The sequence below is a fragment of the Zosterops lateralis genome (assembly GCF_965231275.1).
Source record: "Zosterops lateralis genome assembly, chromosome: 6".
NCBI lineage: Eukaryota > Metazoa > Chordata > Aves > Passeriformes > Zosteropidae > Zosterops > Zosterops lateralis.
Genome location: NC_139761.1, coordinates 45,542,559 through 45,570,507, shown reverse-complemented (window position 1 = coordinate 45,570,507; position 27,949 = coordinate 45,542,559). Strand labels below are relative to the sequence as shown.

Below are 27,949 nucleotides of genomic sequence, written 5' to 3'. Positions count from 1 at the left end.
GAGAAATTCACCATCTCTTGTGAGGCAAGTGGGTTCTTTGGAGAAGCTTGCAGTATGATAATGGAAGTCCTTGCAGCAAATCTTTCATAATACCAGTTATCCTCAGGGTACCCAGCCCTCTGAGCTGGAAGGCAGAGATGGGGAGCAGAATGAAGCCCTCATAATCCAGGAGAAAACAGTCAGTGACCTACTACTCATCTAGACGTACACAAGTCTATAGGCCCTGATGGGATCCACCCAAGGGCACCGAGGGAGTGGTGGAAGTGTTTGCCAAGCCATTTCCAATCATTTGTCAGCTGTCCTGGTGAACTAGGGAGGTCCCCGCTGGCTGAAGTCAGCAACTGTACTGCCCATCTACAGGAAGGGTTGGAAGGAGGATTTGGGGAACTACAGACCTGTCAGCCTGACCTTGGGGCCAGGAGAGGTCATGGAGCAGATTGTCTTGAGTGCCAGAATGTGGCATCTGACCCAGTCAGGATGGGATTCTGAAAGGCAGCTTGACCAACCTGATCATCTATGACAAGGTGATCTGTTTAGTAGATGATGGAAAGGCTATGGATGTGTCTACATGGACTTTACTAAAGCCTTTGACACTGTTTCCCACAGCATTGTCCTGGAGAAGCTGGCTGCTCACAGCTTTCATTGAGTGCATTGCTTACTGGGTAAAACCTGACTGGATGGCTGGGCCCAGAGGTGGTGGTGAGTGGCAGGTAGCAAGTGACAGGATGAGAGAAAATAGCCTAAGCTGCCCCAGGACAAGTTTAGATTAGATATTAGGAAAAATTTCTTCACTTAAAGGGTGGTCAGGCATTGGAATAGGCTGCCCAGGAAAGTGCTGCAATCATCATCCCTGGAAGTCTCAAAAAATGAGTGGATGAGGCACCCCAAGTGACATAGTTTAGTGGTGAACATGGTGGTGCCAGGTCAATGGTTGGACTAAATGATTGTAAAGGTCTTTTCCAGCCTAAACAATTCTACGAGTCTAAGTCGCAGGGAGTGTAATAAGCAAAGCCCCAGAGGTCATGGGGCTGAGGAAGGCATTTTTGCACAACACAGTTCTCCCCCTGGCTGAGGTGCACACAGATGAGCAGCAAGAAACTCTTGGTTTGCAAATCTTTTCCTTGGTCTCAGATTCCTGGTTCTTTGCATTCACAATTTCAGCTAAAAATCAGAGTTTCACCTTCAAGACTTCCGTTGCCATTTATAGCTGGAAAAGGGCTTCTCAGAGTGAGATTTTTTCACTGCTTATTGATTACTGCTGTCAAAGGAGCCTGTAGGTTTTCTCCATCCTGTCAGCCCTAAGGTGTTTAGTATGGCAAACCAGCCTCCTTGTCAGCAGTGAGGCAAGCGGCAGGAAGAACTAAAGAAAAACAAACACTGGCGGGGAAAGCGAAGCATTATTCCTGTCCACAACAACTCCACTCCTAATATCAGGCATGCAGGTAGAAAGCCTTTACATGGCCCAAAGATCCTATTAAATCCCTCAGAATTTAAAACCTGACAGCTTCTGGTCTAGACTCCTTGTCTGTGTGCAAGTACTACACTGACACAGGCAGCCTTTCCCCCCTCTTTTGTCAGAGAAAGGAACACCGCAGTGTGCCGCTTCTCCACAAGGTCAGCTCCTTGTCTGTACAGCACAAGTGACTATTCTGGATAAATCTCACCTCCCAGTGACAGCACACTTGAGATAACAATTCACACTACCTGATTCCCATGGTGAAATACTACCTGGGAGACTCACACTTCTTTTGTATGAAGTACGAACACTTAGTATATGCATAATCAAACACATTCACTGTCAGCCAAAACAGATGCCCCCAGCACTTATTCACTACCTTTACCCAAAAGGCCCAACACCAGAAAAAAAGTTTGTCCTTAGTCTGTAAAGACCACCCTGAAGACTCAATATAAGAAACTTCTGGAGAGAAACAGATTTTGCTTGATTTTTTTTTTCCTGCACATTTTATACAGCAGTGCTGTGCACAATGCTGTAAGGATGAGCATGGTCTTAAGAGCTGTATCCTCCAAATCATACAGTCATCCTGTGTGAGTATTTACAGTAACAAAGGAAACAAAGAAGCCTCACTCTCTTCTACAAACCTTGCCTGGAAGCTCCGCTGAGTTAAATATATAACAATACAAAACTAACAAAATCACTAACAATGCATAAAATTAGGTCAGTCCAACTGCTGAAGGTTTATGTTTGCTGCATCTCCTTGGCCTAAACCTGTAATTCAGTTTTAGAGTTGAAAGCAAAGTTGTTCACAGAAGTTTTGACACAGAAATTCAGTAAATGAAAGAAAATAAACCTTGTCCAATTAAAGACCATATTAGTGGGTAAATTATGGCCACACTACCAACAACAACACTACCTGATCCATTTAATTGCAAAACCTACATGGACAAATAAGCCCTTTTGAGGGGCCTGTATAACAACAGGTACTTTGGTTTTCACAGACAAAATGAAGGGAGAAAAAGTAACAAAAAGTTATTTTCCAGTATAAATCATTGAGACTTTATTCATTTGATTTGATTGACACAGAGTAAGGTGAATGATACAGAACAGATCTTAATTCCACTCATAACTAACACAGAAGTCATAGATTGAAAGATACACATGAAAACCAAAGAAAACACATTTTTAAAAAATAGGAAAAAAGCCCCATACAACCAAAACAAAGAAACAAACAAACCCGAAAGACCATAAAACCAAAGCAATCCAAGAACTAGAGATGTAGGAGCAGGAGGAGACAGATTACTGAAAATCAAGCAAGTAAAGATTACCGAAAATCAAGCAATGTAAAAATTCCTAAGAGACACCACCATTTTAGGGTGTGAGATTACCCCAAGTCAAAAGTTGATACCCGTTAACATCAGTGGACTTCAACTCCACACTATGGACATTGATCAAATCCTCAATTTACATGTGCTGCAGAAGTCCCCAAACCTACATGGACTTAAATAATCTCCTGCAGTTCCCAGTGAAAAGGGACACCATGTAATGGTGATTGTTTCTCTGAGTGTCTTCAGTAGCTTGCAGTGAGTACTTGCTACTTGCTATCTCCTGTAATTTCTTTTAAACTGCAGGATAGAAATTATCTTCTCTTCTAAATTTCTGACAAAATCTGAATTTCTTCAGGTTGGGACTGGTCCCTCTGTCACCGTTAACTGTCTAAAGGAAACCAAAATATAAAGTATTTAAATAAAATAAAGGGGGAAAGACTGAACCTCTATTGAAAAGCTTCACCACTTCAGATATATCCACCTGGAAGTTATTACAGTGTTTTATTTCCAGCTTTAGCCTTCCAGAAGACTCAGAAATATTTTTCCCTACAGGGCTTTAGAAGGGACTGAACATAAACACCAATGCATCATCATCTTCCTTTCTGCCTACTTCAGGAGCTGCACTCTGTGAGATTATCCCAAATATATCTCAGTCTCTCAGCCATTTGTTGCTGGGTGATCAACTATATAGGTACAGCAACTCTGCCAGGTGCTGCAGCACCTCTTTTTTTAATCTGTTTATCTGTCCTTTCTTTCTCACAGTGTGTTCTTCTACACCTTCGCTGTTTTTATAACACGATTTCAAGGACTGGACCCAGGATTTTTTCCTATTCAAAATACATAGGCTGTGCAAAAAAATGAGGATTTAGGGAAAGAATGAAGATTGACAGATTTCATGCATGACTTCGGTACATAGGTTTTTTATTTACTATTTTTAATTTTTTTCCTTAAACAGAGAATTCTCATAATATATCAGCATTTGTCATTTAAAAAAAAAAAGTGATCTGAGTATGAAAGAATACAGTTGTGCTCAGTATTCAGGTAAACAACAGCCACATGTTATGAAATTAGTTTGCCAGTAAGAAAAAACAGAAGATCTTGGGCTAATAATTCAATTCCCACTTCAGTCCCCTCACGCAAAGGGCTCAGTATAATGTCTTTGCAGGCCACCACACCCAGGGGAAACAAGGAAACACAATCCACATCAGCAGAAAGCAACATCTCCTGGTACCAGTCTGATCCGTTATATTAACTGTACTACTTTCTGCAGATTTCTACTGTAATTTCTACTCTCTAAAAAGCCATTCACTGAGGCCTACAGCTGAAATGTAATTATCCTCTCAGAACGTTATTTCAAATCAATAAATTGATCACACCTATTCACGTACCTGATGGAGGAACGGGAGCTCAGAGCACTTGATGTGATCCCAGTTGACAAGGTGGCCTCTCTGCAACCAGCAAACTGGGGACCTGCAAAACAAGAGCCTGTGTGTCAGAAGGTACGCATCTTTTATAAAATACAAGGAAAACAAGTCTTTCTAACCGTGCCTTTGGAAAGGACAGATGAGACTCCCCCCTCATTAACTACATTAAAACCACTGGATTGAAACCTAATAGAGAAACACCTGGCAAGGTGTGACTGTAAAGGGATGGTGCATGAAACCCACAGGTTGGCTCCTGAAGTCATCAGAATGACAACACCCACCAATGGCAGCAGGAGCACAGCAAGGGGGAGAGATCACATTCTAAAGCTGGTGGGATCACGTTCTTCACTCTCAATGGGATATAAGTTCCTTTCTCCCATGGGCACTTCTGAACATCACATGAACAGCATGTTTCCACTTAGGCCCATGTTCAAGCACCTCATTAGAAACAGGGCAGCATTATCAGCTTCTTTGCATAATATGAATCCTATTAAACACTGGATCAGATATGAGCACTTCATCCCATTAAACACTGGATCAGATATGAGCACTTTGTGGACTTGAGACTCAAAAAAGACATGTACATAAATTCTACACATCCAGAATATATCATGTATAAATCCAATACTAGGGTGGGGGAAATTAATTGAAAAACAGAAAATACAAGAAACTGAAAAATTAAAAATCAGCTTTCTAAAATCAAAATGCTTTCATAAAACAGAGTTTTAGAATCTCTGTCTTATGTACTATTTTGGTTTTTAAGGAAGTTATACTTCTGATCTTTTTTTGTATAACCACAAAAACTAATTTTTCATTTCTAGCTTTAAAAGAAAGCAGAGCTCTCCCTAAAATCTCATGCATACAGAAATTGATAAGATTTTATTAAAGTTATTAAATTAAAAAAATAAAAAAAACCACTGTCAGTAGAACAGCAAAAGGCATCATTAGTGGGACCACAATGTACAAAAGAATGAAGTAACCGTACATAGCACTGGATGAGACAAGGCAGGTGGAAAATTAAACCTCCATCTCAGATCAGACCGTTGCCCACATGATGCCCTGTATTAAAACTTAACTTCAAAGAATCTCAGGCTGGTTGAGGTTGGAAGGGAGCACCAGAGGACATCAGATCCAACTGTCTGGATCAAGCAGAGGCACTCAGAGCCAGCTGCCCAGAATTGTGTCAGACAGCTCTTAAAAATCTCCAACTACAAGGCTGCACAACCTCTCTGGGCATCCTGTGCCAGCACTCAAGCCTCACAGCAAGAGTATTTTCCTGATGTTCCGACAGAATTTCCTCTGTTTCAGTCTGTGCTTCTGTTCCTGTCCCTGGGCACCACTAAAAAGAGCCTCACCAAAATCTTCTTTGTACCCTCCCTTCAGCTATTTATATATATTGGTAAGAGTCCTCCTGAGTCTTCTCCTCTAAAAGTTGAATAGTCCCAGCTCTCATCTCAGCCCTTCTCCATTACTCGTCTTTGTGGCACTTCAATTCCATCCTAAGAGTCACATACAAATGCACACTGCTTTCCAACTGCACGTGAAGTCCCACCAAAGCCCACAGGACACTTGGCAAGGGCAGATGTTAGATCCCCTTCTAATGCAAAGTGCCTGGGAATCAACACTCCGACAGCTTGCTACCGGCAGGTTTTAGTAAAAAGGTGACATGGTGACATTTCCCTTGCTCCAGGAACCCAGAGAACTTGAGAAGAAATCATTTACCAAGTGCTATGGCTCTACTCATGCTCCTCATCCCCCATCACCCCAGTTATGGACTGGTTGAAAGGCTTTGAAGGGAAGGCTTTTAAGTAAAGAATGTTATAAGCAGAATAACAAATGTTTTTATGCCAATGCAATGACTTCCATAGTTATTAAGGCAGAATTAGTATACTTGGAGTGACAGAAATCATCAGAAATGGACAGTTAAGAGTTCAGATTAATCCTCAAAGATGCCTGAAGACCTAATAGCCTGACTGCAACCAGTGAGATCAGAGAGAGATCTAAACTCTTTCAAAAGGGCTACAAGGCGTTTGATGCTTCTTTTCCCAGTAGGTTTTCCCTGCCTTTGGTTCAAAGCCATCCAAAAGGGTGAGCTTCAAACACCTGCTTCAAGTGAAGAGGATGACACTGGAGAATGCCCTTTATTCAACCAGACAGACTCCACAGGAACAAACACAGATGTTCAGCACTCCTGTCTTCTACTTCATGAGTATTTTAAAAAAAAAAAAAAAAAAAAAAAATTAGCATGGTCCAATTACTGAATAAATCAAACAGATTAATTCGATTAGACAGCCAGAAGAAATAAGGCCATTCCTTCCCATTTACACTCAGTACAGGAGATGTACCAAGAAAGAAAAAAAAAATCTATTCCATAAATTAAACAATTCAAGTACAGCACTAGAAGATCTTCCAGGAAAGAAGTGATTTTTTAATAGGAAAGGAGACTATGAATTACTGATTGCATCAATGTGTCCTTACCTGCTTCTGAACACTTCTGCTGCCTAGAACAGCACTATTGCATCAGGCACAGAGCTTCAAGTGCCATGCTAGGTACAAAATCTGCTCTCTCTCATAATGTATTTTATCCAAATTCTATCCATATCACAGGAACAGATTATTCACAACTGGGAAAATGTCTATTTCACAGCAGCTTTTAAGAGAGGACTTCATAGAAGTGAGGCATGAATGGAGATCATCTTGGGAGAGTGCTATGTAGTAAAAAGGACCTCATCAGGACAAATGCATCTTTATTTTTGTTTCCAGCTTATTAGAAAAACCAGAATCCCACATTTGTTCCAGTTTCAAATGGCAAATGCAACAAAACCAACAAAAATGTGAGTAAACTTAAAGGTGGAGGAATCGTTTCTATGTTTCTGCTTTGTTTCCAAGCCAAGGAAGTGTTTGTATGTCTTCTGTATCACTTGATATAGCTTGATTTATAACCTTAGAGAGAGAATTTGCTTGACCTAGTGAACTCTCTTAGAGATCACCACAACTTTAATTCTTTTGCTGTAAATCCTTCCACATTTTAGCACAGTGATCTACATATAAAGATACAACTGACCAGGCACATAGGCCAGAAATAAATTCTGAACTTTTGCCTGAAGCAGAGCAGCTCTCTAGCCCACCTAACCAAACATATCTATAGGTAGCATTACTAAAATCTAAAATTTAATTAATTATAAAATTAAGATTAATAAAATTAATATAATATAAATCATTATTAAAATCTAAAATAGATTTCTTCCCTTTTTGCCTTATGAACTTTTTTTTCCACGTCAGCCAGAGAACTAGATAACAAGGAATGCCAGCATCCATTTTGTTGAAAGTGTCTAAAACCATACTGACCCCATCAAAACATTGACCACAAAGTTCCTCTTTTAACTTTTTCATTTAACTTTCAAAGGATAAAAACCTCGAGGTCTCTTTGTTGCCATAATCCAGAAGCTCTGCAAGCCCAAGACTGCGGCTGTTGGTTGTTCACTGAGGTGAACTCACATTATTGCACAGACCAAGCTCAAGGCCAGTGCAACTTCAGGCTTACTTGACATCAATCACACTGGGACTCTTCAACTCCTGCTACATAAGCTCCCTTCAACAAAAAAATTAATTTTCTGAGCTTGTGATTACGTATTTAGCTTAACTAGTCCCAGTTAAAGCAAAGAGGATGTAACATCCAGAAGATGTTTCTGTCCCCTTCTTTGCTTGGTGCTTGTTAAATTCTGCCTGTCCTAGAAAGAGGAAAATGCTGTAGATACTTTGAAAGACTAAATGAGAGTTTATTCAATAGCAGTGCATTTAATACTTTCTTTAATCAAATAAAATAATATCCTAGAAACACATATAGTTGATTTTTTGTATGAAAGTTTCAATAGCATTCTTAAAAATGTATACCCAGGCTGACACTGAAACATATCCAATCATCTTAGAATTGTAAATAATTACTTTAAAAGCCTCATTCAAAGGCAAATTCCTTGCTTGTCTGCAGCCACTCCAACTGATATAAGGAGCTCAGTTTTCAGGGAGAAGAAAAAAAGTATCACAAACACAAACCAGAAATCTGAAGGGCAGTGGCAGTATGGCCAATGTTAAACAGATTAGATTAAATAAATTATATTTTCATCATGCTCTAACCACAACAAACAGGGCAGTCTGTGTCCTGGGAGGGAAGACATCTGTAGCTCAAGATCTCCCTGCCTTGGTACACAAGATTCAGCCTTGGCTGAAATTTGAGATTAAGAGCAAGTCTGAGTCAGCTGCCGAGGACAGTCAGGCAACTGAAAGGAGTGGGGAACTCTCCAAATGCAGATTAGAAAATACCTGAATGCCAACCATGTGAGCCACAGTCCTTGCCCTTGCAGCTCTCCAGCTCTAATGAGCATAATCTTTGCAGGTAGCTCTCACCTGAGAGTGTGTTGTAAGCAAGGAGGATCACATCACACACACAGATACATCTAACACAACAGCCAGACATTCATTCATTATCTCCTCATCTCCCCTGATGTGTAAGACTCCTTACTAAAAGAAGCCTTGTCAGAAAACATTTTTTTTCAAAAATAGTGGCACACTGAAGGCTCTATTTTTCACCAGGACTCAAAATCAGTACATTTTCCAGTCCTTTGTGAAACATTTCTTTTCAGCACTACTAATTGCATTGTTTTCATTTTAAGGGTGAAATGACTGACAAAATGCTTTACCACCAATAAAGAACCACAAATTTTGACATTTGTGTGGAAGGAGTGACTATCAAAAGAGTCATTTGGTATAAGAATTTGATGGCTCATTGACAACACCCCACCCCACCCCACCCCTGCTGTGTCCGTGGAAGAGCCCTGATGGTGTGTCTGCTGCCTTAAGACAGCATCATCTATAATCCTTACTACCAAAAGACAGTTTAAAGCCTGGGGTATCAGGAGTCAATTGAATCTGAATTTCTCAATGCATGGTGTCCTGTAGCTGATTTTTGCCTTCTCTATATATCCTCATCTCACTATTTGGAGAGATCCTCAGGGATCACATTTCTCTGCTCTGCATCTCCTGAAGCAACAGAGCAGAAAGAGAAAAGGACTGAATCTTCTTTCTTTCTTTCCCTTGACAGAAATACCTCTACTCCTGACAGACTGCATGGTAGCAGAATGCTGCAGTCAACTATTTGATAAGAAAAGACAGGAATGGGGAGCTTCACAGCCTCCCAAATCCAACACAGACATCTAAATATGTTATCCTTTGCACTGCATATTAGCTTGGCACCGAATTTTTTTGTGTCAATGCTGTATACAGATTGTTCACAAGTAAATAAGATTAGAGCCAAGGCTGGGAAAGCTTATTCCCCAAATAATAAATTCCAGCAGCTCAAACAGAGATCAGTACCATGGAGAATAGGACAGTACTGATTGACGAGAAGTCACCCAGCTTCACCCTCGAGCAACTCATGTAGCTGAGGTATTCCAGAGAATAAATTTGTATTTGATCTTCTTATATTTTCTCCTAAGATATAATTTAGCAACAAGTATGCCTAAACTGTCCAGAAGCCAGCACAGTCCTGAGGAAAACAAAACCTTACATCAGGTTTCTGAAGGTTGCAGGACCAGATACAGAAATGAGACTGCAAGGAAGTGAGGATATTACTCCCATCCTCAGAGACCCAGCAGACTTCAGAAAAAATGACAAGGGCCTTTTGCAATGCATTTCAAATTCAACATGTGAAATCAGAAAGATTATAAAATGTCAAGGCAATTCAATCTTTTGCTTTTGCTTACAAAGAGCAAGCCATTTATCTAAAGCACACTTGAGGGGTTTGATCTTATCTGATTCTTAGAAGACATTTGAAATAACAGGGCCAAGGAAGGTAAATTCTGTACTCCAGCATATGACTTCAGATCTCTGAGAGCAGGGGCAGTTATACAGGTGAGAATAAGGAGGAAATTAGTGTAGGGTCATACCTGACCTCCTCTCTAGCTTCCACTATCAACTGAACTATTGTGGTTCATCCCTAACAGCAGCAGTGGCAAGGACAAAATTACCAGGAACTCACTGATTGTCAGTCTCCCAATATCCAGCACTGCTGCTGGCAGCAGTTTTCAGGGAATTCCTCAGATATAAGGCACTGAAATGGAAGAGTTCTGATGCTTTCTGCTTGTGCCTGGGGACACCCTCCTGGCTGGGCTCTGCTCAGCAAGATTGGTGATCAAGACTTCATCCTGTCCCAGCTATGCCTCCTTTATTGGGGCTTTCTTTGCTCTGGGACTAGACAGAAGCATTTAAATAACAGAAAATTTTATCTCATGGCTGAATGCACATTTTTCAGTGCTGTTCCAGTAACCATGCCAGAGATGAACACATTATTTCCTGTGAAGATACGTGACACTCAAAAACACTGAGGTAAATTCAAATAAAGAAAGTTCTGTCATTTGCCTGGCTTTCATAAAGTTTTTCTGGTTTAGGCTGGCATTTCAGGTTTTAAAAAAATATAAAATAAAATGAATAGGGGATCCCCACCAAGAACAACCAAAGCCATAGTAAGTGAGAAGATATTAATCTCAGGAATAATTAATTTATTTTCTATGGAGCTGCAATGAAGCTCAAACCCTTGGGCCTTGCCTTGTTTGCATAAACTTGTGCCTCTTGGCCCTCTGCCTCCCTGGTCTGAACTGCAACACCCCAGCATGACCTCATCTCCAAGCACTGGATCACTGCCCTTTGGGCCATGGACTCTGCTGGGCCACTTCAGGCAATGATACAGCCTTGTCAGTATATTCAAGTTTTCTAAGCCTTAAAAGCTCCTTGAGGGAGAGGGAGTTAAAAAAAAATAAAAAAAAGGCCTCCTCCCTCCCAGCTCTAACTATAACCTGTCGTACAACCTTAGAGAAGTATAAAAAGCTTTCAGCACAAGTCTAACATGCAGCCATGCATACTGAAAGATGATCCCTTTTCACTGGAGCTGTTCAGCAGCAATAATTTCCAATGCTTTCTTCTTTGCCACAAAGTAAATAATTGAAAATTCTGCAACAAACACACAGCAGTTAAATTGCCCACTTACCTTTCTCTATTATCTAATTTGCATTAATTACATTCAATTGAAGCAATTATTTAATTAGTACAAACTGGTGGTCATGTACATACTCCTGTTGAAACATTCTGGGTTGCACACAGACCAATTACCTGCTGAATTGCACAGCACCTGATCACAAAGGTATTACAAGTTCAACAGAAAACTCCCTAGACAGTACATAGCTTTCATTTCCAAAAAGCTGTGATACCAGAGGAATGAAACTCAGACAGTTGACATATCCAGCTTTGAAACACCCAGCTTTCCATTAAATGAGTTTAACTGGTTCAGAAATCAGTAAACTATTCCCCACCATTCCCACCAACATTAGTATATGACTGCTACTGATATGTACATTGTAGGGGACAGGGTGAGGACCCCACTTTGCTGAGTGCTGAATACTCATGCACATACAGCATTTTAACAAGTACACACCTGGATGGCATCCACAAAAGACAGCAGGATGAAGACTGACCTACATGTCTTTCTTGAATTTAAGACACTTCAGGTACTTGCCTAAGGACACTTCACTGAAGTTAATGAATTTTGCCTGGGAATTACTTCAAATAATGCCTTTAAATATACGCTTCTCTCACCTTGTAAAGACAACTATGCCTGGAAAGTTTATGGAGACAGAGTTTAAAAACACTCTCTTGAAAAAAAGCTACCTCCTGTGAGCAACAGAGACAACAATGACAAGCTGAGACTAACTGGCTGGAATTCAGATTGCCACCAAAGAGAATGGCCACTCTTAGGGATCATATAGCATTGGTCAAAAAACATGTACTTCAAATGTGAAGGTTCCCGTGGAAAGGCCAAGATATTTATCAAAATCCTCTGCTGACCTCCAGAGAATTTATAACCATATCACAAGACACAGCCTTAACCTATTTAGAAGAAGAACAAACCCACATGTGATGCTGATGCTCCCACCACCCCTCCACAAGGATGGATCACAGCACACAACGTGCAAAGCTGCTACAGGCCACCCAAGTGACTTGAGAAATCTATGGCAAATACACCTAGACCTCATTTTATAGTGGGCTGCACATCAGCTGAGGATGAAATGAGAAGGGACTGACAAAGTTTAAAAGACCAATTCACGGGTTTTGCTCTGCAAAGCAACTGCTCACACCTCACTGGTAATTTCTCATTAGCACTGAGTGTTTGCTTTCTGGGATCACTCAGTCAATTTGCACCACACATGGAAGTTCCAGCCCAATACCAAAGGGCTGCCTTTCCTTCTTTTTCTCCTCTTCCCCTTAATTAAAATGATTTTCAGGAATTAGCAGGTCCCCACATTTTTGTTTTAAACAGCAATTTCCTTACATTCCCACTAAAATTATAGAAATATATGAAGTTTGAGTGCCATTCTGCACAGAGGGTGCTGAAAAATTAAAATCCTTTTCTTCATTGGAATATGCCCAAAATATTGTCATGGCAACTGTGGTGCTAAAGATGCAGGCAAGATAAATTGAACAACATAATCTACACTTTAACAAACTACAGATATATCTGACTCCCAGAAAATTGATTAACAAATCACTGACAATCAGAGAAATGAAGGCCAGAATACGGAAATTTCTTCTCTCACTTCTGATCACCTTCACCAGCACGTCTAATGACCCTAGCTTTTCATTTTACAGGATATTAAAAAAGAAAAAGCAGACAATTCAAAATTTATGAGGAGCCAAGGGACCCTACTGAGTGCCACCTTTCTTGTTTCATTCCTCATGCCACTGGCATAAATTGGGTTTGCAGTCTCCCTCACTTAACAGTCCTATTTATCTTGCAGTCATATGTCTCCCTGTCTGCTAGCTTTTAATACCATTTACCAACAGTCATTTCTTCTCAGCTGCCTTTAGCCCTCCAGGGTTCTCTGTACAGCCCTAAAGGAACTCAGGAAAATATATCTTCTACCGTTTTGTTCCCAGCTCCTCAGGGCAAGGAACTGCACTCATCCTTCCTTAGGCTGAAGAGGACCAGATGGGACATTTTCCACTTCAGGCTAAAAAGGCTGCTATTTAAACTTGGATGCTTACAGAAGTGACTTGCTGGTAGCACCAGAGGCTCAGGAGCACAAAATGAAAGGGTAGCCAAAGCCAAGGTTTCTTTCCCTGTACAGGAGAGCTATACACAGGAATCAGACCAGAGGGGTCAGGGTTTAAGATATAATGACAGTATAAAAATGCCAAAGTGCTTTTTCTTGTCAGGTATTTTTTTGTCATTTCCTGGGTTTTCTGTATATGTTCTACAGCATTTAAATCTAGCTGTTGGAACCTCAAAAGCACAAAGGTACCTAATACAGTATTCCAACCAAGCTCCTCTAAGAAATGCCTCAAAGCCATTTGACTGAAGGAAGAAGCAGAAACATTTACCATCAGGTGGCCTTCTCAGCTACAGAAATTTGCATCACAACCGTCAGCACTCTAGTGCCATTTGCAAAAGCTAAGTCTGCCAGGGCTGAAAATAATATTCCGTAGCAATAAAAACTACTGACTGTGGCTTGTAGTGAAGGAAAACTTTCTGGATACCAATTTCAAACCATGGCTGAGATACCAATTCCTTTGTGGAACCAGTCAAGACTTGGTGTTGGTTAACAGCCAAGAGGCTCCAAGGAGGCCCATCTTTTACAGATATTTCAACCTCCTGTCTTTCAAAGCAGAGAAAAAAAAAAAAAAAAGACTGTAGCAAAACTGAATTGAAAAGTAATGTGCCAAAGCAAAACTGAAGCTCAAGAGGGGTGATGTGATTTTCTGACATAACCAGGACTTGTGACTCTCTCCTAGGTGAAATATACAGAAGGTCGGACAAAGATGAGGACAGACGAAGAAGCATATAAAAGTCTAAGGAGAGCAGTACACAGAACTTGTCGTGAGCCACTTTCTAACCCAGAGGGTAGCCTAGACCAGGGTTCTGTTCCTTATGATAAGAGAAAGTGAGGAGAGATATGACATGTCCTGAATAATATAATAGTTAGAAAATCTTATTTCCTCAAATAAAATGAAATAAAATAAAAATTTAAAAAAAAAAAAAAAAAAAAAAAAAAAAAAAAAAAAACCTGAACAGCAAGACAAAGTTGTTCAGATTCTATTTCAGCTTCAACATTCTTGTCAACCTGTCCTGTATACAAACATTTCCTGTCAGCCCTTTCTGGACCTCTGCTACAATTCCTGACTGCTCACAGGCCTGCTTGCCAGTACCAGAAATACTTCTTGCATTTTTCTTCTCTCTGACACTCTTTCAAATACTCATTCCAGCAACAGATATCAAAATGATAAGGACAGCAAACAGAACAACAGTTTACTCTTATCAAATAAAGGGACAAGGTAGCCTTGGAGAAGTACATAAGGCCAAGGAAATAAAAGCCATGCAAAACACAAGCAGGATGCCAGCTGAGCCCTGCAAGGCTGACACAGTAGAATTTAGGCACAACAATGATACTGTGGTTACTGAAAAGTGGGGGTTGAGAGACAGCCCCCTACAAAAAACACCAAACATTGAAAACAGACCCCAAAGAACCATAGGACTTCTGATGAGGGGTGTGACTATGTAAAATAAAGTAATCCCCACACATCATGTAAGCAGGGAGAGCTCATGAATGTGTAATCAGAGTGTACGATAAAAGCTCTGCTCACCCGATGCACGGCGCACTCCAGCCTCCGAGTGCTGCAGTGAGGAATGCCTGCTTTCTAACACTCAAAACTGTGTTAGAAAGTTTCTGTCTGGCCAATTTTGGTATCATTTTTGGCAACTCCCAATGGGACACTCTGCCTGATCTCCCCTGGATCCGAGGGATCTCTGGGTCTTCATACTGGCAGCAAGACTTTCCTGGAGAAGACCACAGATCCCCGGACCAGTCTGGGACACAGGTAAGATCCTATTTGATCATAAGGCATTCTTTCAGGGATCCTGTCCATATAAGACATGTGGCTCTTCCAGGGCATTGGGTAGCTTATTTGATATTCCAGAATTTGTTATTTGACTTGGTTTTATCAAACCATAATTGCACTGTATTTGCATTTGTATCTGTATTGTAGCATTTTGTGTCTACTACTCAGAGATGGGCAGTGGACAATCTAAAAGGGGCATTCTGAAAAAATCCCCACTTGGTTGCCTTTTGCAACACTGGAAAAAGATTGGAGGCCCCCCTGGAGGCCCAGCAACCAGGGAGAATTTGATTAAGTGTTGTAATCAGAGGTGGCCATTGTACCAACTAGACTCTGGAGAAAAGTGGCCACAAAATGGAACCTTGAATTATAATACACTGTTAAAGTTAATGTTATTTTTAAAACAGGAACAGAAATGGGATGAGGTCATGTATGCTGATATGTTTTTCACTTTACGGAATCATCCTGAATGGCAGAAAGATTGTGGCTTGAATCCAACTCCCTCAGACCCTTTTGTGCTGCCTCTTGAAAAGGAGAATCAAGGAAAATGGTTAAAACATTGTTCTATGTGTAGCACAGGACAAACTTGTTCTAAACATCCCCCCAGTACGAAAGATGATTTAGATGTTATGGTCAGGCCTAACTGCAAATTGGATGGGGGAGGAGAAAAACAGGTTGCTGAGACTGATGTCATGACAGAACTGGCAAGTAAAGAGGTAGATTTAGCAGCTCTAGAAGAGAAGATAGAGAGGACAGGGAGGATGTATCGAGGAGCAGAGGAGAAGACAGAAGAGACAGAGAGGATGTATCATAGAACAGAGGGTTTTAGTCCGACTGCAGAGACAACCAGAGCTAAACACAGAGATGTGACAGCGGCTGCCTTCCATCAGGCAGCTGGTATGGATGGTCCAATTACAGCAGAAGTTCCATTTTCAATAACAGACCTTAATAATTGGAAGTTGATGGCTGGCACCGATCGAGATGACCCAGACAAAATGGCAAAAGCATTTGAAATGATGATAAAATTTCAGGATCCGGACTGGAAGGATATAGATGCTATGTTAGAAATGTTGTTTGACAGCACAGAAAGAGAGATGGTTGTTAAAACCAGTAGGAGGTTTGTGGAAGAACAGATTTTGACAGGTAACTTGTCAGGCACACTGGACATTAATTTTCCCACTGTGGATCCCAAGTGGGACCCCAAAGTGCCCATATTTAGAGAGAGACTAAATAGATATCAACAATGGATACTATACGGAATTAGAAATGCCACACCAAAGGCTATCAGTATGTCAAAATTATTTGAAATTTTGCAGGATGGTAAGGAATCATCTAGTGAAACTTTAAACTGCCTGGAAGAAACAGCTCAAAAATATACTAATATTGATCCTGAAACAGAGGAAGGAAAAACTCAATTAGCCCCCATATTTGTGGGGCAAACCTCAGATGACATTAGAAGGAAATTACAACAGGCTCAGGGACAAGATCAGTATGATTTAGGGAAGATGTTAGATGTTGGTTGGGGAATTTTTCAGAACAGAGAAAACCAGCAAGAAATAACTAAACAAAAAGTAGTTGGAGGTAATGAAGGAATTTCTAGAGGAATGGTGCCCCCAGGGAAAGGAAGGGGACAAGGATGTGGACAAACTGTGACTGTCACTGACAATGACTATGGGGAACTGGAGGATTCTTCCCTGGCAGAACCTCTGCTAACAGCTAAGCTGGGGAATGAGGAGGGAGGATTTTAGTAGATACAGGAGCTAGTAGTAACTTAGTGCTAAATACAGTAAGGAGAAACTTGAGTAATGATTCTCTAACAATCACTGGTGCAACAGGGAATCACAAAATTTGGCCATTTTCCAAACCCATTCATTTAAAATTAGTAGAACAGTGGATGACTCATCAGTTTTTGCATCTACCAATTCACCAAAGCCTCTCCTAGAGAGAGAATCTTTGGAAAAACTAAATGCTGAAATCAAATTTTAAAATGGCAATATACTGGTTATTATTCAAGAACCTAATTATGTGGAAGCCTCTATTTTTGCATTATAGCCTCTGAAACTGGACATGATGTATCTGCCAGTATCACTTGAGGATGCAGTGATCCTGACAGTCTGGGCTGGAGAGGTGCCTGGGTGATTTGAAAGAGCAGAGCCTGTAAGATCTAAATTGAAACCAGTAAGGTAAAAGCAATACCCTTTCAAAATAGAAAGTCATAAGGGGTTATAACCCCTTGTGGAAAAACTTATAAAATATGGCCTATTGAAGGAATGTGAATCCAAATTTAATACCCCTATTTTGCCAGTTTAGAATGCAAACTGAAGGAAAGGCTTACCAGCTGCTACAGAACTTTAGAGACATAAAAAGATAGTAGAAAGTACACACCCAGTAGCAGCAAATCCTTATACCTTACTAGCTACCTTGAGAGAAAAATTAAAAATGTTTACAGCATTAGATTTGAAAGATGCCTTTTTCTGCATCCTTTTGAGTACTGAGAGTCAAGAGCTATTTGCTTTTGAATGGCAAAATCCAAACAGAGAGAGAAGCAGCCAACTGACTTGGATGGTTCTACCACAGCAGTTTAAAAATAACCCCACCATGTTTGGAAATCAGTGGGCAAAAGAACTGGAGGGATGGAAAAATCAGAACCCTACTGGAGTCTTGTTACAATATGCAGATGACATTGTGATAGCCACTGAAACTAAACAGCAATGCTGGGATCTGACTGTGGCTTTGCTGAATTTTTGGGGACTAACTGTGGACAGAAGCTCCACAGACAAAGCAGAAATGTTCCAGACCACAGTAACCCACCTGGGATTCTAAATTCTCCAAGGGCAAAGGAGGCTGGGAGAGGAATGAGAAGAAGCAATTTACTGAGACCCACGGCCACAAATGGTAAGAGACTTATGTGCATTTCCTGGGATGGTGTCTCCTGTGGATTAGCAATTGTGGGCTGCTAGTAAAGTGTATGAGCTCTTGAAGACAGCTCAGAAGGACTTTATAGTCTGCACTGATGATTCATGGGCTGCCTTTTCACAATTCAAGCAAGCCCTTATGCAGGCCCTGCTTTGGGGCTCCCAGACCCCATGTGCCTGTTTGAACTATTTACAATGACAGACATTACACAGCACTCAGTGCTGCCACAGTTCCTTGGGGAGCAGAGGAGGACTGTGGCCTACTTTTCAAACCAACTAAATGTCAGCCAAGACTGGTCTAGTTGTCTGAGGGCAGTAGCAACTATTGTTCTTTGATCCAGGAAGCTTGAAAACTGACTGGGGGATTGTCATTTGAGATTGTCATTTTTGTACATGGTGCAGTCGATAGTCAAGCAAAAAGGGGGCCACTGGCTCTCTCCCAGATGGATGCCAAAGTACCAGGTAGTCTTGCTGGAGTGAGACAATGTGACAATCAAAATAACTCCTATTACTGTGTGTTCTTATCTGCCCAATAAGTAGAAGGAACCCCAGAGCATAACTATGTTTTGCTTTGTTTGCTTACAAACTACAGAAGAAGCGTATTCCAGCAGACCTGACTTAGGAGACACACCCTTGGCAAGTCCTGATTGAGTTTACTGATGGAAGCAGCTTTGTCCAAAATGGAAAATGACTACCTGGATATTCAGTGACTGCACACCATGAGATAATTGAATCAGGGGCACTCCCTCCAATGTGAAATTGCACTCACTTGAGCTTTGGAATTGAGTACAGGAGAATAAGTTAACATTTGGACTGAATCAAAATACAAACACTTTGGAGTGGTGCGTGCACACGGGGCCATCTGGAAACAAAGAAGCTTTTCGACATCTCAAGGCACGTCGATCAAAAATGGAAAACAAATCCTGGATTTACTCGACAGTATCCAGAAACCATCAGAGGTTGCTATTATGCACTGCAGTGCACACCAAGCAGGTAAGACCAAACTGGAACTGCGGAATCATTTAGCCTATAAGGCTGACAAAGAGGCTGCAGAAAAAGGCATGTTAGGAAACATATCTTTAATACCCCTGCCAGACATACCTCTCCCAGTAGAAAAATCAGAGTATAGTGCTAGGGACTGTCAATTAATTGAAACCTTAGAAGCAAAATTTGATCCATGAGGCTGGGCAGTTACTCCAAGCACGCAAATAATAGTCCCAAATGAAATAGTGGATTGTGAACATAAAGCCACTCATTAGGGTAGTGAAAAACTTTTGAAACATTTGCAAAAATCTATAATTGAGTTTAAAACAGCTCAGATTGTACAATCAAGAATCCAACAATGTATAGTTTATAAAAGAAACAACCCTAACACAACTAATAAAGTGCCGGGAGCCAGGAAATCTGGAAATGTTCCGGGCAAATATTGGCAGATTAATTTCACTGAATTACCCAGAAAAGGGGAGTGTTAACACCTCCTAGTTCTGGTGGATAACTTTTCTGGGTAGCCAGAAGCCTTTCCTTGCTGCAACAACTAGGCTAGGGAAGTAACTAAAATACTGTTGAATCAAAAAATAACTAGATTCAGGATACCTTTGGGAATGTAATCAGTCAACAGCTCACACTTTAATGCATGACTGGTATAATAGGTTAGGAAAGCCTTGGAAGGAATAGCTTGGGATCTTCATATTCCTTATAGGCCCCAAGCTAGTGGCAAAGTAGACTGAATGAATTATACAAATTGCAATTGGGTAAAATACATCAGGAAACCTCCAGGACAGGAGTCCAAGCCTTACCTGTTGCTGTACTACAAATCAGAATTCAGCTCTGGGACACCAGCAAAAGAAGCGCCTATTACTATATGGTCAACCCTACTACGTACCACATATTCCAAGAAAAACACACTTAAAACAACGGGCCAACTTGAATAATTACCTCATTTCTCTTCATAAAATTCCATGGGATTTACAGCAAGCAGTGGTGATCTCTAGACTGAAGAGACTGGACACACCAGAGAATGAGTTCCAACCAGGAGACTGGGTTTGCTTAAAAGACTGGGAAACTCTTTGCTCCAGTCAAAGTGGAGGGGACCTTTCCAGCTCCTACTGACAACTTTAACTGCATTGAAACTGGGCAGAGTAAATTTGCAGACACATTATTCCAGAGCTAAAAGGGCCAAATTCCCTCAGGTAATCAAAAAACACAAGACACTTGAGCCTTGTTTTGCTATCAAAGTGGTAGAGTGTCTGCGGATATCCAGGAAATTTGGAAACAAATTCGGATTTTACAACGCAGAGCTCCAGATGACACCTCCTGGGGATGTGAAGAAATCTGGACCAAACTTACTTTGTGGTTACCTAGCTGGACTTGGTTAAAATATCTGTTTGTAACTGTCACCACAATAATTGCTATGTGTGTTTTAGCTTACTTGTTGCAACTTGTTATGCTATAAAGTGAAAAACAGATATTAAGAGACTAGTTCCCAGAGGAACTTAGTCTCAAAAAAAGGGGGGGGCTTGATAATTACGGAACATTTTACTCTTATCAAATAAAGAGAAGTAGATGAGACTGACAAAACAGAAATCAAGAGGATGCCAAAGAACCATATAAGGACTTCCAGTAAGGGGTGAGATTATGTAAAATAAAGTAATCTACATACATCAAGTAAGCAGGGATAGATAAAATCTCTGCTTCACCAATACTTAGGGCACTCAATTAATTACAGGAAGGATCGTCTGAGTGACGACGCTCTGCAATAAGAATGCCTGTTTTGTAACACTCAAAACTGTGTTAGAAAGTTTCTATCTAAATTTTGGTATCTAAACTTCAACTGGCCTTGCATAAGGAGCAAGGTGTCTCACAAGGCCAGTTCTGCAGGGTGCTCAGCACACCACCATGATGCCATGCAAAATACACTTAAACTGCTGTGGTAAATGCACAGTGCAAAATGCACTTAAACTGCTCAGTCTCTCATTCAAATAGAAAAGGAGGGAATCTGCCAAGTTCCTAAGTAGGTGCCTAATAATACAAAAATGTCAAATTTAACCTCAGGAAAGATGCAGATTACAATCCTAGCTTTAATATTACAAACAGTGCTAAAACACTGTGTATCTTCAAAGCAGAAGTCACTTGAACATTTAACAGCACTTGAAGAGCAGCAAGCCCTACTTTGCTAGAAAAGAATAACATCTTTAATTGAGCTTTTAAAAAGTGACCAGGACTTTACAAGTGTAGATTCCTAGCATTACTTGAAATGAAAACTGTTTAAATAATTTCATGTTATACATCATTAAGCTGAAACATTCAAAACCAAGGCAGAGAACAAAGCACAGCAAAGATAAAGGGATGTGCCCAAGGTCACCTGAAGATTTTGCTGAGAGGCAAGAAGATAAACTAATTTTTGACAAGTCTCTATGACCTGACCAGAAAGACAGCCTTTCCTCTAATATTTTATCTTGGGGTGATTAAGATCATATGCAAGTACAAACATACTTATTTATGTAAAGGCTATGCTTATCCCTGAAAAAAATGCAAGCAGGTATCTTGTGAGTTACCCAAGCAAACTATGTTCTAAAGCAAAAATTGGGAAAATCAGAATGAGTCCGTTTAGTGCTAAGGCTATGCTCTGTCACTAAAACAGAATGCTAGCTTGGATGGAATAAATGTCCCCATCATATTTATAATGAACCCAATCAATTTTTGTATTGTAAAATAACCCTGTCCAGAATCTAGATGGACCACATGACATGTCTTCCAAGGACTCTATTGTTAAAGATGCCTTTTTTACTGGAATTTCAATAATTAATCATGTTTTGGGGTAGTTTTATTTCTGTGTGGCTTACCCTTTGATGATCTAATTTACATTTATAATGATCTACTCCCTTGTGGATTAATTGCTTGTGTTATTTTCTCTATTAATCAGACGTCAACATTTGCATTACAGATGACTGTTTGCATTATTTTCACACTACTAAATCTGGCAGCACGGTACTAACGATAAATACTTTCCCCAGTTCTAGACCTGAGATAGTGTCTTGGTCCTTTTAAACAAAGGCATTATTAGGATCTCACCACTCTTCTGAAGTAGCCTGATCACTTGGTGGTATTAGCCACATGTATTTATTATGCATAATAATTCTTTTTGTTCCTGCAAACCATAAATGCACTAATGTTTTGTTCACCCATTGCTGTCAAATAAGCCCTGAGCAAAGGACATAGAGTTATGAATCTGAGGCCATCAGAGACCTTTTCCCTAGATCCCTGAGTACCTTTAAAAGAGTTTCACACCTTTCAGCTACTACTGCAATTCCTTCCTGGGCGTTCCCCACAGTGTTGCCTGAAGAGCTGCTTTTTGTCAAAACCACATACTTACACTGAGGAAAACTAAATTATCAGTGCTAGTGTAAAACAAAACAAATCATTGACCTGAGCTAGGCAACCTGATTGTGCCAAGAGGAGATGAGAAAATACTCACACAGACTGCTCTCTCCACAGGCCAGTGAGGCAGCAACCTTTGCCAGGTGGCTGTGCACAGTCACCTACTTTCCAGCTCAGCGAGACCCAAGGGAACACACCTGGACCCTGCAGGCTGTACCTCTGCTCCCAGATGGTGGCACTGCATTCAGTCCCAGTGCCTTGCTCATGATTCTCTCCCCAGACTGAGTCAGACATGCAGGGCAACAGGGAGAGGAGGAAGAGCTCAGCTACCCCACTGCCCAAACCTTGCTGCTGCATCCTCTCTTATCTCTAAGGAATTGGGAGCAATAGCAGCTACAGTGATGCTCTCCCTGGGCTGTTACTCTGACACAGAGGTCTGGGCATGGTAGGGTTGTTCTTTGCACAGGAACACATAGCATTTCACAAGTCCAAAACACTCTTCCATACCTTCAAGGCCAAACTACACCAGGTTATTAAGAGACATGTTGTTTCTATACAGAAGCATCACTGAGTCAGCAGCTTCAATGACAGACTTGCTATCCTCCGAGTAAAGTTTTGCTAAGCTCTGCCAGTTCCGCTTTAACAGTGGCAGAGAACAACTTGGGCACACAAAACAGTTAAAATAGGTAAAATGCCAGTGTTGGGAGCATAAACAAATGGTGCACCACAACAAAAAAAATGGTGGTAGCCATACTTCATACAGCACAAGATAAAATTCCCAGCAGATCTGTCACACATCTGAAACTCCTCACCTGCAGGCTCCCTCTTCTCCTTTAACTAGTATTACAACTGCTGCCTTGAAATCTGTCACAGAAGCAGCAGCCCTGTGCTTGCTAAAGACATTTCCAAGCCATATCTTTCATCCTGGGATGGTTAACATTTCCTCCATGTGACTCCAGTCAGACAAGAAGAGATAAAGACCTCCTCTGCCCACTGCTACACAGGAACCGTTTCCCTATCTCACACACACACACACAAAAAAAAAAAATTTCCATTCTACCTTATGACACTCCACACTGCAAAGTCTGCACAAGCAGGACTGTCAGTTGTGGAGTTCAAGAATAAGTGGCTCTTGAGGAGGTGGCTGGTACCTGCACACCAACACTGACAGGCTGTCTTACAAGGAAAGACAAATTGAAGGAGATCTGTTACATCTTAAAGTGATTAAGTCCTTTCTAACACATTATTCAGCTCCTTCCCCTAGGGCCAAAACACAATCTATTCCGTTCCCAAATAGCATTATTTTTTTCTGCAGATATAAGGAGGGCTGCTTATAGTGTAAAGTGCTTTCTAGGGAAGTAAATGTCTCAAGGTGGTCCTCAGTAAGAATAGCTTCAAATCAACCTGCTCAGCATAAGGCATCTGCTGCAACACATGAAGTATTAAAGTACTGGCTGATAGAGGCCCAACTAGCCAATAACTGGGAATGTTACTTCAATAACTCATTTATGGAATGCCCTCATTTTCCACCCCATGAATATACTCCCTCCCTTGATTTCATGGTGTGGTTAGTAAAGCTGAGCAGATCTACTCATTTTGGACACAAATAATACCTTTGTATCTGCTGGCAGATGTTGTGCAGAAAGCTGCTCATTTCACAGCATAAAGCTTTTCATAGATACTTCATTCCTTGTAGCATATTGTTGGAATTATGTCATTCTTGTATTGTATCAGTTCTTCCCCATCTCTTCATATCCTTTAAATTACACCTTTGGTCTTGCATCATATTCCTGGGGTCATTAAGTACCTGAACTGTAAATATTCCTATTCTCTGCCACAAGAGAACAGAGAGGAAATTGTGCAAAGCGGGTCAGAGTAGCCTCCTAACAAGAAATGAAAGCCTGGACTTTGTGTTCAGCTCCAAAACTTGTGCTACTGAGCTGCCATAATGACATATTACCTCCCATTAATCTGCAATTAAACACTGACAGAGACTGTCAATCTAATACCCTATCCATTCAGCAGAACTAAATGTACCATTTCTGTCCCCAACACCATTCCTATGACTAAAACTCTTCAAAATAAAGTTAAATGTGAAATTTAATGGAGCGAGGAAGAGTCCAAATTCTGAATTAAGAAGGAGCGAGATTACCATGTTTATAGCCTCACATCTGTGACTGTAAAGGCTGAGAAAACAGAATGGCTCTGCAGGAATATATGCAAGCACAGAAATCATCTGCTAACACCTACAGCAAATTCATTTGTTGTCATAACCCCCCTGGTACAACCAACTCTTCTTTGCTGCCTGTATGTGCTCACTGTCTGAGAGAGACAGTCCTCCTAAGTGCTCTCTGAAGTGCTCCTTGGTATCCATTACACCTGTCCCCAAAGCACATCACATTCCTTCACAGTTCACCTTACTCAGCTTGGCAGAATGTGTCAAGGTCAACACTCAACACATGCACAGCTGAGAGACAGGAGTACTTGAACATCACTGCAGTCTTTAGATGAGATACAAGCTAGAGAATTGCACAGTCCAGGGGATGGAACCCAGGCTTAAACTCCCTGCCTCCTCAGTTGAAACTGCAGAAGGGCATTCCCTTTGCACGCTGTTGTGCCACCACAGTTATTGCCCAGTGGTTGCTGCCATTACTCTGCTGGTGGGAGCATTTGTGCAAGTGCTGCCGGGTCTGCTTTAGGTGGAATCCATCAGGACAGATCAACCCAAAAGCTGTAAATTGTTTACAATAAATTGATAGATTCAGCTTCCCACTGACTGCCCTGCTGTCAGATCTCTGTGGGATTGTCACCGGCTCTGAAAAGCACTGACGGGTAGTGACATCCTAGCTGACACAGCTGGAGCCAGAAGGGGACATCTGGTAAGAGCTGGAGGCCTGATTTCAGGAAAACATGCCTGCTCAGGGGGAAAAGGAGGTTCCCAAGTGCTGTTCTGAGTGGAAACTTTATCAACACAACTGCTGTCTTAAATGACACCATGAGACTGTGAGCTCTCCTGAACTGTGGGGCTGCTCCAGGGCTGAACTCAGACACAGCATCCAAACTAGATCTCTATGTACCCTGCAGCCAGTGCAGACACACTTCATCTGAGCATGACTTATCCACCCGAAAACAGGCACACAAAATAGCTGGACTGAAGCATTTCCTGGCCTAGATGCTTTAATTTTAGACAGCTAGAGACAGATGAGATGAATGCCACTTTGATGAACTGAGCCTTGCCGTGATGGGATTCAGCACTCAGGACTGCAGCAGAATATGTACATCCACTGAGTGACTTTAGGTTTCCTCTCCAAACACATTACAACACTCAGTTCAATTTCAGTGCTACTTAACAACTCGTACAGCTCTTGATATTTTGCAGGCATTAAAGAATTTTAAAAATCCAAAGCAAGTAAAGAATCACAAACACACAAATGATCTCAATGTTCTTCATGCTGTGCCAATCCCGGAGCATTAAAAAGCACAGCAGCCATTCCAGAAGAGCATGGGAACACCTAAATGCTGAGTTTGAAACTGCTCCTGCCCTTCCTGCTCTGACACAGCTGGTAACTCTGGGCTCTCACCCACACCCAGGTGAGAACTCAGTAGAATCTGTTTCTTGTGACAGGAAGGTCACAAATGCTTCTACAGGAGAAACTAACCCCAGTAAATAAGATTGCTGACTACCCTTGGTTATCCAAACAGCTATGCTCTTTCTCTCTTCTAACCAGCTACAAATCTTAGGTTTTGCTGGGTTTGATTTGTTTTTTCTTTTAACCTCAGTATTCACTAAACAAATATACATGCTAGGCATTTAGGGCTTGCAAACGCACCTGCAATACTTGGCAAGCAAATTTTCACATACTTTGGGTGCTTGCAACTATCTGGTCACTTCAAGTGCCATGGTCAGAGCTCAGCATCCACCAAACTCCTGACAACTAAGGAACAACCAGACATGCCATACTGCCAGGCATAGGTATCTAAGCCATTGGGCATCCAAACTTAGAAGCCATTCATGAGTCTGAGTCAGGGAACTGATGTCTGGAGAATGAATGCAGTATAGCAAATAAATCAGTACTTTTTCACAAGGAAAACAGAGAAACAGCCAGAAAATAAAGACCTGGCCTACAATGGCCCTAATGTATAGCTTACATACAAAATCAAAAGTCACCCAATTCCTAACACAATCCATACTGTAAGCGTTAACAACAAGGACACAGACAGCTACATTTTCAGAATCAGCACATTGCATTCATTGAGTGCATATTCGCAAAATCATTTTTTCACCAGAAAAAAATGCCCATTTGGAAGTGGATCATGTACATGACTACTCTGTCCTCCCTGCAGGGCCACAGCTGGAAGGCATGGTAGGAAGTGAAGAGAGAGAACACAGAGAACGTGATTCATATGATGATGTAACAGCATTGCCAGCTTTCACAAAAAATTCACTGAGCACAGCATTTAGCATTTGCAGGACATTGCAAGAGTCCTTGATGTGGAGTGAGCAGCTCCTCCAGCTCTATTATTTTCAGGTCTGCTAATTTAAGCAGAGTTCTATGTAGGACCCTGAAGCAAAATACTCCCCTAATTATCTAACTTGGAGATTTTTTTCTCCACAAGGGACTCATGAAGTTATTTTCCTTCATCTTCAGACTGACCTGTGCCCACCACAATCAAGCTCTGTCATTTCTTGTTCTTCAACTTTTGTAATGTTCTCAGTTTTCCTCCAGCATTATTTTTTATTCTGCATACCAAAGGGCCACATACATGAGAAGAAGTGCAAAGGCTGAGAGAAAAAACTCATAAGGAAAGTGGGTGGTAATTACTTTAGCTGCGAAAGAGGAACAATGGAGGAGTCAATGTCTCAGCATACAGGAAAGTGTATGAAGGTGAATGCATTTTTATGTGCCCTCACAACCCCACTGTGGACTTCCCACTCCTGCCAACAAAGCATAAAGATCAAAAGAGAAATTAAACTCAAGATATCCTTCTGGGAATATTTTTTTTTGAGAATCTCATGATTTAGGTTTGATTTGATTTCTTGAGATCTGCAATGTTTTATGGAACCCAACTCCTGTCTCCAAGTAACCAAGGGTAGCTTCTACCCTTTTCATATCAAAGACAACATCTTACCAAAATACCTGGTTGAGAGATGCATCCCTTCTGACTGCAACTAAGCCAGCAAGGCCCTCTCTCCTATTTGCAAGTGCAAAAGCCCACAAGTCTCCCCCTTCGCATCCAGCGTAAGACCCCTGGAAGAAATACAATATTTGCACAGATAGGGTAGGATACCAAAGGGAAAGTGAGCAGATTCAGACATTGTTGGAAGTACTATGTATTAGTGGTGAGGAGAAAAAGGCTAAAGAGATAAGCTGCTTTCACTAAAAACCCTCTTAGGATGCTGGACACCCAAGCAGGTGGAGATGTGAAGCCAGCACTGAGCCTCAAGCTGCTGCACTGGTCATTTAAATGAGGCAGCTTAGCTGCAGCTGCAGCTCACAGCTGCAGTGCACA

At 41.1% G+C, this 27,949-nt stretch overlaps 1 protein-coding gene across 5 annotated transcripts in view; it reads right to left on the bottom strand.

The window, feature by feature from the left end:
* TSPAN4 (tetraspanin 4) overlaps positions 1-27,949 on the bottom strand; it is a gene marked incomplete at its 5' end in the record, with an annotated part of 410,665 nt that overhangs the window by 257,673 nt on the left and 125,043 nt on the right. For all 5 annotated transcript variants that reach the window (XM_083864515.1, XM_083864516.1, XM_083864517.1 and 2 more), the window contains one exon: positions 4,173-4,254. The remainder of the gene's footprint in view (positions 1-4,172; positions 4,255-27,949) is intronic.